Below are 9,663 nucleotides of genomic sequence, written 5' to 3'. Positions count from 1 at the left end.
CACTCACACTCTCACACACACACACACATAAACACACACAGGCACACGCACTTGTTATGTGCAGCACTGACAAACCTGATTGTGTGACATCTTACCTGTTGTGACCAATGTATGAAAGTCTATGACAGGAACATTATTAGAGCGACAGAGAGGTTTTTAGTTAGCGGAAAAAAAAAACATTTTGTGTCCTAAAATAACAGCTGCACACAAACATATTCTGCTTTAGTGCTTTTTTGAGTAATTTAAAAAGGCTGAGCTGTTTATTAAAAAAGAGATGCACTTGAGTGAGCACTGCTTGATTTTTCCGCCCTTTTTAACCTGCTGATTTATCTCCATCTTTTATGAATCTCCATATTTGAATAAGGGCAAACTGGTATAAGTCTATGAGAGTGAAGCCAGGATCAAACATGTGCATGTTCTGTAACACAGTTGGCTCATTAAGAAGGATGTGAAGTGGACTGGATCAACTCCTGTTTTCTTTATAAGCTGGGGAGTGTTGCACTGATTTGCATGTGAAAAGGTCAAAAGCAGCCAATGCACCTCTCTACCTCATTGTGCCTCTCAAAAATGCAGTAGGGAGTTTGCCTGGCAGAGGCAAGGGAGAAGCGTCTGATAAACTAAACATGAGACTGTTTGAGAATGTGAGTGTCAGGGAGGAACATAGATAGAAGTACAAACCTTTACTTTGTATGTGCAATGAATTGTGTTTAAGCAGAAAGTGAGGGCTCAGTATTTATGGATGGGAAAATATTTGAGGGCCACTGCACTCAAAGAAAAGAGTAGTTAGATGTTTGGACAGCTTATAAACCCCTCACAGCTTTTTCAAAGTCAGAATTTTGGGAACTAGATAAGTATTTCTGTAACAGAGAATCTGGATGACACTGTATGGGGGCGGCTGTGGCTCAGTAGAGTCGGATGCTCTTAACCAGAAAGTTAGAAAATCAGTTTAATTCTTCAGCTCCTGCAGTCTATATGTCCAAGCGCCCGTAGCCAAGCCACTGAACCCCAAGGTGCGCCCTATGGCAGTGTGTGAAAGGGAATGATTAGAGCTGATTGGTGCCTGACATAGCAGCCCCTGCCATCAGCGTATGAAAGTTTGTGTGAATCAGGACGCAACCTACTGTGATGAAAAATGAAGCCAATGTGGAAGTGCAAAACACTATGATTAACAAAGTTTTTACTGTAGGCTGGCTGCAAAAGCTAATGCATCTTCGTTAGGTCTCATGTTAAGATGCCTGACTTCACAGTTGAAATAAAGAAGTTTAAAGCCTGGTTCAAAAAGTGTATCCATTAAGATAATATTAGAGCTGGGAGTTGTACATAAATTGACAGACAGGTGGGGGCACATTGTAGCTGTTTACCAGGAGGCTTTTAAAAACCTGTCATGGATAAATTTCATTTCCAGTTTAGGGAGTGGCTGTGGCTCAGCGGGTAGAGTTGTACATCAATCGGAAGGATGGCGGTTCGTTCCCAGCTCCGGCAGACACATGCTGAAGTGTCCTTGAGCAAGACACTGAACCCCAAATTGCTCCTGCTGTTGTTCAGAGGTGTGATTGTGTACCAATGAGACACGGTAGTACTGATGGTCTCTACTACATAGCAGCCTCTATCATCAGTGAGTGAATGGGTGTAAATGGGTGAATGTGATGATCAGTGTAAAAGCAGTTTTCGGGCTTCGAAACCCCTCTGATGTCACCGAGACTTCAGTAACGTCACCCATTGGCTCCAGCCATGTTTTATGTGAGGATGAGTGAATATGTATTGTTAGTGTTAATGTGCTTTAAATGGCCACAAGACCAGAAAATCACCTTGAAAAAAGATGGTCAATTTGTTGTGTTAGGTGGAGAAAAGTGAGAAGTGAGGGTTCACACTTGTATCTCAAACCCTCTGTTTCAATCACAATCTATTTTTCACACATGCATAAAAATCAGATCGGGTGAACTGTGTTAATGTGAATGCAAACGGTGAAAATTTAACCTTGTCATTATCCAGACTTTTCTTTCTGGCTCTTTTTGTAAAATATCTGCAAGAAATTGGTTTGAAATGATGGGTGGATGCAGACGGGTCTGATGATGTTAATGCATGTGTATGATGCTGCTTTGTACTCTTTGCTGTTTGCCTGCATGTTCTTTTCCCCACATTAATTTAAAGTGTCAATCCTTATAATTACATGTAGCATTATTATAAAAAATGTGTTATCTCCCAAATCATTTTATGGCAGTTCATCCAACATTTAACAGCTACTGAGAAATTACAGAAATTCTTGAAGTGCATGATGGACCGACCAGCCAACCCCCCTGCGGCTTAATAAGAGGATTTGTGTCCCCTCAATAATACCATAACCGGCAGACCCTCATTCCCTTCCTGCTCGTAGAAGAGTCTCCGGAGTTATCTTTCCCCTGAGGTCTTTGTGTTTGTGCTTTTTATCAAGCCAGACTCAGACAGCTATTTGGAGCTTTCCTGGACTTAATACCTAAGATAACGTTTTGTAAAGAGGCTATGTGAATGAGGGAGTTACAGAAAGAAGACGAATGAAGGTGAGTGACAGGTGGACATCCAGAGAACAGAGAAATGCTATTCAGAGCCTGCAGTCATACTTATGGGGAACCCGTCTGGTTGTCTTTAAATCTCACAATAATTTATGAGCAATAAATACATTTATAAAAGCATAACAGCTAACAAACCAAGAGCAACAGCAAGAGTCTGTTTTGTCTTGTGTGTGATAGTGTGTCCACACAGATCCATTTTATATACTGTATTTGTATAGCTTTTAAAGACTATTTAAACTACTTTATGTCAAATATATATACACAGTTCAAACCTGAATAACATGCCCTCTACTGTTTCAAGACTCCACTCAGTTACTGCGCTGCCTTGAAGTGAAGTAATAGTCTTGATATGATAAAGAATGCTCGGTTATGATTGTAACCTTAGCTATCTGAGTGAGGACACTCTCTCTTCAGGTCAAGACCTCTCAGAAACCTGTTCCAATCAGTGTTACATGTGAGTCCATACTCACCTGGGACAAAAATACCCACATTTGGACTACATAGTGATTTATCTTTAAGAAAATTCACGGCAACTGCCCTGTGGGATCAGTGCCTGTACATGCCAGTGGGTGGAGAGATAGTCCCTAAACTTGGAGAACCACAACTACAGTGATAACCAACCGTCTATTGCTTCTTGACCTCTAAACATGGAAATATGATCATATTCTGAATTTCAACACACAGTTAAAAATCATGTCACAAACTTAAGATTGCTTTATTAGTTGCAAAGAGCTGCCATTCACTAACTTTGTCCTTTTCAGACTCTTATTCATAATACAAATGGACTTCATTATACATTTTTCATATGTCATACATTTTTCATTTGGCGGAATGATACCTGTCCAGGCAAGTGTGAAGAGTTTATACAATTGTAATAAAAAACTCAATAATGTAGGTCTTATTATTTCTCCATTTGACCAGGTATGAACTGCATTTTTTCTTGTGTGTAGAGTTTTGAAGCAATATTAATGTTCTGTGCTTACACAACTTTCCTTTTATTTTCAGTCTGATGTGTAGTCTATCTTTTTTTATATCTCTATCAACAGCTAGCAACTATGAGATTTTAAACCTACTTCCATGCTGCCTTTACAATGTATTGTATTGACTTTAGTGATCCCCTGCTCCCCCTGTTTCCCCACTTGGTTGACATTTATGGTTTTGAAGGGCATGTCTCGTCAATTTTGGGATGGACTGTCATGACATTTGGTACAGGCATTCATATCATACGATGGAGAAACTAAACAAAAGCATTCCTTCATTTTTATTTGGTGCCACCAGGAGGTCATAATTTCTATTTGATGCTGCACTGTTTGTTACGGAGCTTACATTACCCTTCTATAACATTACACTCCCATTATTGGAGGCCTGCTCATTGTATCAACAGTGTAGTATGGGAGGTGGGTATTGCCTGATCTTTGGAATCCTCCACTAGTCAGGATCCAGGAACCAGACATCCTCTCAACTGTTATGAGTAGGCTCAGGCTTGAACCAACTCCTAGTTATGATGCTATAGGCTTAGACTGCACACAGTCCTTCACAACTGGATTCAATATCGACCACCCCAGACCACGTCTTGTATACAATTCTAGAACAATTACTTTCCGTTATAATAACTTTAACCTTAAAGTAATATAAAGTATAGAAATTTTAAAACAACGAAAACAAAAGTGAGCAATCCATCAACTTACCTGGCTTGGTGCGTGTCCCGTTTATTGAAGCCGACTCCTTCATAGCTGGGTCCAATTCCAACCTCTGCCAATTATCTGCCAAATTCACCTATCCATGGGAATTGGAAATTGGCAACATTGTGTATGCTAAAATCAGTGGTAGTTTATTTTGAACTGGGACTATAATCCCACGTCATTTCAAGGACAGCTCCTATGTTATTTCTGCTTTGACACACATACACAGAGGAAAGCATTGTTTGTACAAAGGCAGCCACTGCTCCATGCTGAATTCAAGCTCAAAACTGTTGCACTTACCTGGTGGGGATCCTATCTCAGTGAGACAAGGTGACAGCTCTAAAATTGCCCTTTCACAGAATTTCACCACTGCCTCCCACACAAAGTCTCCCCATGTTTTCTGAGGCCTGGCTGTAAAAGACGATTCATCAAAAACATGCCTGGCCACAGGAGCGGTGTTTCAGATATTGTAGATTTTTTTGTGATATGATGCAGAATGAGTCTCATAGGACAAGATTGTTCATATCAACACTGAAAGGGAGTGGTGGTGCTAGGAGGAATTTTCCACATTATAAGAGCTATTACACTCTGCTGCTACTTTAAGAAAACAGCTTTGCATTTACATTGCAGCTTTGAAGATGTGTCTTATTTTTGGACTCTCCAAACAAAATGACTGTTCTGCCATTAATGCATCTGTATAATGCCTTCCATTAGTGAGATGAGTACTCGTTATAGGGAGAGCACTAACCATAGATGAGCTAATTATCCCTGTATGTGAGAGTAAAGGTGCAGGCTTGTAGCCGCTTTAAATACATCTCACAACAAACTGAGAATATTAAAGGATCAGTAATGGGCCTGTAAGATAGCACAGACACATTTCTTTTAATGCTTTAATTTTCTTTGCTCTTTCTGTTTTTCTAGAGGACGGAAGTCCCTGTAAAGAGGCTGAATGATACAACCTGCATAGGGTGGCAACCATAAAAGCAGAAGAACCAAGATGACACTGCAGAGACACAGGGACTTTTGAAGAGACATTTTAGGAGGACATGGAACTAAAAACTCTCTGCAGCGCGGAGTGGCCATGGACTGTTTAAAAACCAGTTGGCATGACAGCTCCCCAAAAAGTGAGGTCAAAACATTTTGAGCTCTCCCCAATGACTGGCCGCAGTATGTGTCATAAATCCCAGCTCCTCCTTTAAAACAGGTGGGACATGGATCAAACCAGAGAAGTGAAGTTAATATAAAATAAAGCGTATCTCAAACTTGATTTCTGTCATGACAGCTGGTTCTTATCATGCTTATTTCTGTGCAAGCATGCAATTTTAGCTTCAGTTAGTTATCTTATGCTAAATAGAGGGGATGTGACATTATGATTGACAGCTCTGTTGACATATGAATGCTCCTGAAGTGTTCTTTACCAGATTAGCAGAGTAGAGGGAGAACAATGAAAGAGCGCATAACAAAGGCTACCACAAGAGAGATTCAACTTTCCACTGCTGTGAGTGTCTACTTCAAAGCAACACAAGAATCTGCTCTGCTGTAGATTGTACCGACCTGAGTGATCTTTGCCATTTTATCAGTATATACATGAGTGCAGAATGGGCTTGACATTAATTCTGTGGCTTCAACAGCCAGACTCTTCTATCAAAGCCTTGTCTCCAAACTTCGTCACCAGCACAGTATGTCCTCACTGTTGTGGTAATACTAAGGCTTTATACTTTTTTTCTTTACAAGGAGATGGAGGCTCGTCAAAGGAGTAGCTTCTGTAGTTGAAAAAGTTAGCCAATGCAGGAGTGTGAAAAAACTGCAGTTCCTCAAATGTCCACATGAGGCTGGATGCAAAAGCAAAGGATCTCCATTGGGTCACATGTGAAGAGGCCTTTATTTGTTTAACACTACTGTTAACCCTTAGATGCACATGATATTGGTACCTCCACTTTTCCACAAGTGGAAAGCAATCATATAAGAATGAATGTTTTATTATGAAATTTTGGTTAAAAGTAATGATTTGTATTATATTTTGGTTTGCACAAAAATGCTTTCATGTTCTGTTTTTTTAATTCTGAAAACTAAAAAAGCTGATTCGACCATCAGAAAGAAGACACAGAATCTCAACAGGGTAAGACAAGACCCCTCCACCACACGTATACATAAAGTCAATGAGAGTGGCACAAAAGTGCACCAAACGGATATCCATGAAACACACAGCCTTTCTACTGAAAATAGCTAACCCTATTTAAACAGCCAAAGATAAGATGCAGCACCAGAGAAAGATTGATGAGAACATTTTGAGTTCTAATAAGTACAATTGGGCCTTGTTATGATGTTGACATCAGAGAACCCAGATGAAAGTAGAAAGAAAGAAAATCAGCTGTGAAGTTGCCAGAGCCAGCCCAGCACTTGGGCCCACCGCACTGCATTACCATGTGTACGAAGTCATGCAGCAAACATGGAAGACTCTGTGAGCGATCAGGAGAGAGGAGGTAGCTCATCAATGGAGATACAAAGTGTTTTGCAAAGGGTGTCAAAAGAGAGCAAACAGCTGAGATTCATCATACTGCTGAAAACCCAGGAAGACACATTTCTATTGGAGCTGCAGATAAGGGTACAGTGCTCATTGTGTTTTTGTTGAATTCAGTTTGAGATTCTCTTAAAAAAAACACCCTTCTCTAAAGCCTGCAGCAATCTGAGCAAAGGTACTGTCTGCAGGAGAGGGAAAAAACCTACTTTCTTGCCACAGACCCTCAGTGTATCCAGTATTATTCATGGAGGGATAAAGGTGAAGAATATAAAGCATTCATGGGCACAAACACTTGGGTCTCTTTGGACAAACAATATAACCCCTGTGGGATCAAAGAGCCAAACACAAACCGATCTCACTTTGTTCTGATGGTAAAATTGAAGCACATTATGATACTGACGTGATACTGACGTACATGCAGCACAGTGAGGCACATGGTCAATTGATATAATGAAGAAGTTTTCTGAGTACAGTGGGATGAGCCTCACAGACTGGAGCCTACAAACACAAAGTTGAGTAAGTATCAAAACAACTGGGAATTAAGTTATAACACCACCCAGGACCAAGCGCAAAGACAAACTGAAATTATTCATGCGAGGAGCACGGAAGAGCCACGATCCAACAGTACAATTATATTTCCTCTGAGATGTGTCGAGGGAGCAAACAAAATTATTCACCTAACTTGTCTCCACAGAACAAGAGGGTCTAAAAATGTTTCCTGTTGTAAATGTCCCTGGTTGTTTTCTCGGCTTTCTCGTCCACTGTTAAGAAATAAATCTTTTGTCCAAGTGTGCTCCGTGTTTCTTGTTTTTATTGGACACATTTCCTACAAAGGTTCCAGCTGTCAGCCAGAATGCAGTGCCTCAGTCAACACAGCCATTAAATCAGACTCACAGTAAGGTCCAACAACCCTGGAATTACACAAACACACACAAACACAACATACTGCTGGAAAAGAAAGAAGTTCAGGAGAAATTCAGAATGTTTTTTTTTTGGTTTTATTTATTTCATTTTTTAGTAGTTAGCAAATAATCAATCTTATTTAGCATGATTATCATGAAGCATATGAGAGTTTTATATGTGCTGTTTGTTCGTTTAGTTGAACATTTTTTCTGTTGAAATATTTAGAAAAGTGTTTGACTACTGTTTTCAAGATGATGAAAGAGGGTTCAAAGTAAAAGTTTCAACATCTGTTTGATGGCATTAAATCAATTCAATTCAATTTTTCTTTATTGGCATGAACAAAGACAAAGGCTTTATTGCCAAAGCACATAACATTTATACACATACATTCCATATTCATAACATATTATATTAATTACATATATATTATTTACATACTATATATTACATATATTTATACGCATTAATGAACGATTACCCATACAGCATATCTCAATGAATCAAAATCTATGTTTAGACCACATTTTTGAAGGTTCTTCACACACTCACACATATAAACATGGCAAATCAAGTCACATTGCATAAATACAACAGCCAGGCATATAGGGAAAGTGAGCAGTGCATCACCATCGAAAAACTTGGCTTAAAAACCATCACTCATAAACACATTTAGCCCTCTCCCCTGTCAGCCACCATGATCTATAACATCAGGGATATTTTTGCTTATTAATTAACTACATTAGCACCCTGGGGTCTTTCTACCTTCAGCGGTAGTTGAACAGTCAAAGTTCCCGAGCATGCTCAGTCCTCTTTTTCATCTGTGGGTAATAATTAAAACTTCACCCTTTACGATGTCCCTGGACCATCCTGCTAACATTGCACTGCCCATATAGTGCAGTTTTCACTATATTAAATATAATGTTTGCACTTTGCAGTGATGTCAACAACTACAGCTTTTTTTTTTAGTCTTGGTCTTTTTTGGTCACCTTCCATCTGTAGCTTTCAGTAAAACCTCTGCCACATGAGCACAAATGCATTTCCCCACTTGTCAACAAAACGGGCAGTAATTATCACATACTACTCCTTGAAGTCCAACCATTACAGGTGAGTGAAACTCTCTTTGCAGACTCGAGCACATCCTCCACCTTTCCTCTTGTCTTCAGAAAAAAGAGATGAAAACAGCTTCTTCTTTCTTATCTTTTTTGGTTATGAAAGAGGCGGCCACATCTCTCAACTTTGTTCACCACAGTTCTGCATTATCTCATTGTCTCCTACTTTAATCCTGCTGTGAACTTCTTTGTCTATTATCCTACTGTATTTCCTACAAGTTGGGTAGACAATTCTCTACACCCCATCAAGTTGATTGAGCCTTCCATTGCTTTCCAAACCCATCTTTTATTATGAAAAGCTAGTCTCTGAGACCTACACAGAGAAGCTCCCTGTAAGATTGTGTTAAAGGTCACAGGACTTTTCTTCTGAAGATCCTTTGAATTATTTGAAACTTTGGCTGGATAGTGCCAGAGGTGCTGTTCTTCAGTAGAGTGTATAAATCAAGCAAATATTTTCCCAGCCAATTCTTACAACTTAAAAAAGAAAGAGCTTCAAATCAAACTATGTGAAGAAGTTTTTCATTTACTACAAAATAATTAAGATGGGAAGCCTGGAGGACTCAGAAGTCAGTATTCGAGAGAGGAAGTGACTGAAATTTGCAGAGCAAACAAACTGACTGTTTTTGTATCGTGACATCAGACATAAAAATCTTAATTTAGTTGAACCGAGGCCCAGCTAGATTAACAAGATTGGAGCTAGATGTCAACTCAAAATCAAGTTTCAAGCTGTAATAATGTAAGAAAACTTTCATGGGGTGATTGCATTCGTCAAAACTGAAACTCTCAAGTGATTTCAGATTCATTCTGAGGTTGAAAATATGGTTGACATTTCAGAGATGTGAGTTATTCCATTTGACATCAGTGATAAACAGCTACGCCGCAGAAACTAAGGTCTCTAA

This window comes from Notolabrus celidotus, chromosome 4 (assembly GCF_009762535.1).
Source record: "Notolabrus celidotus isolate fNotCel1 chromosome 4, fNotCel1.pri, whole genome shotgun sequence".
NCBI lineage: Eukaryota > Metazoa > Chordata > Actinopteri > Labriformes > Labridae > Notolabrus > Notolabrus celidotus.
The sequence above is the reverse complement of the archived record's forward strand: the minus strand, read 5'-3'. Positions refer to the sequence as shown.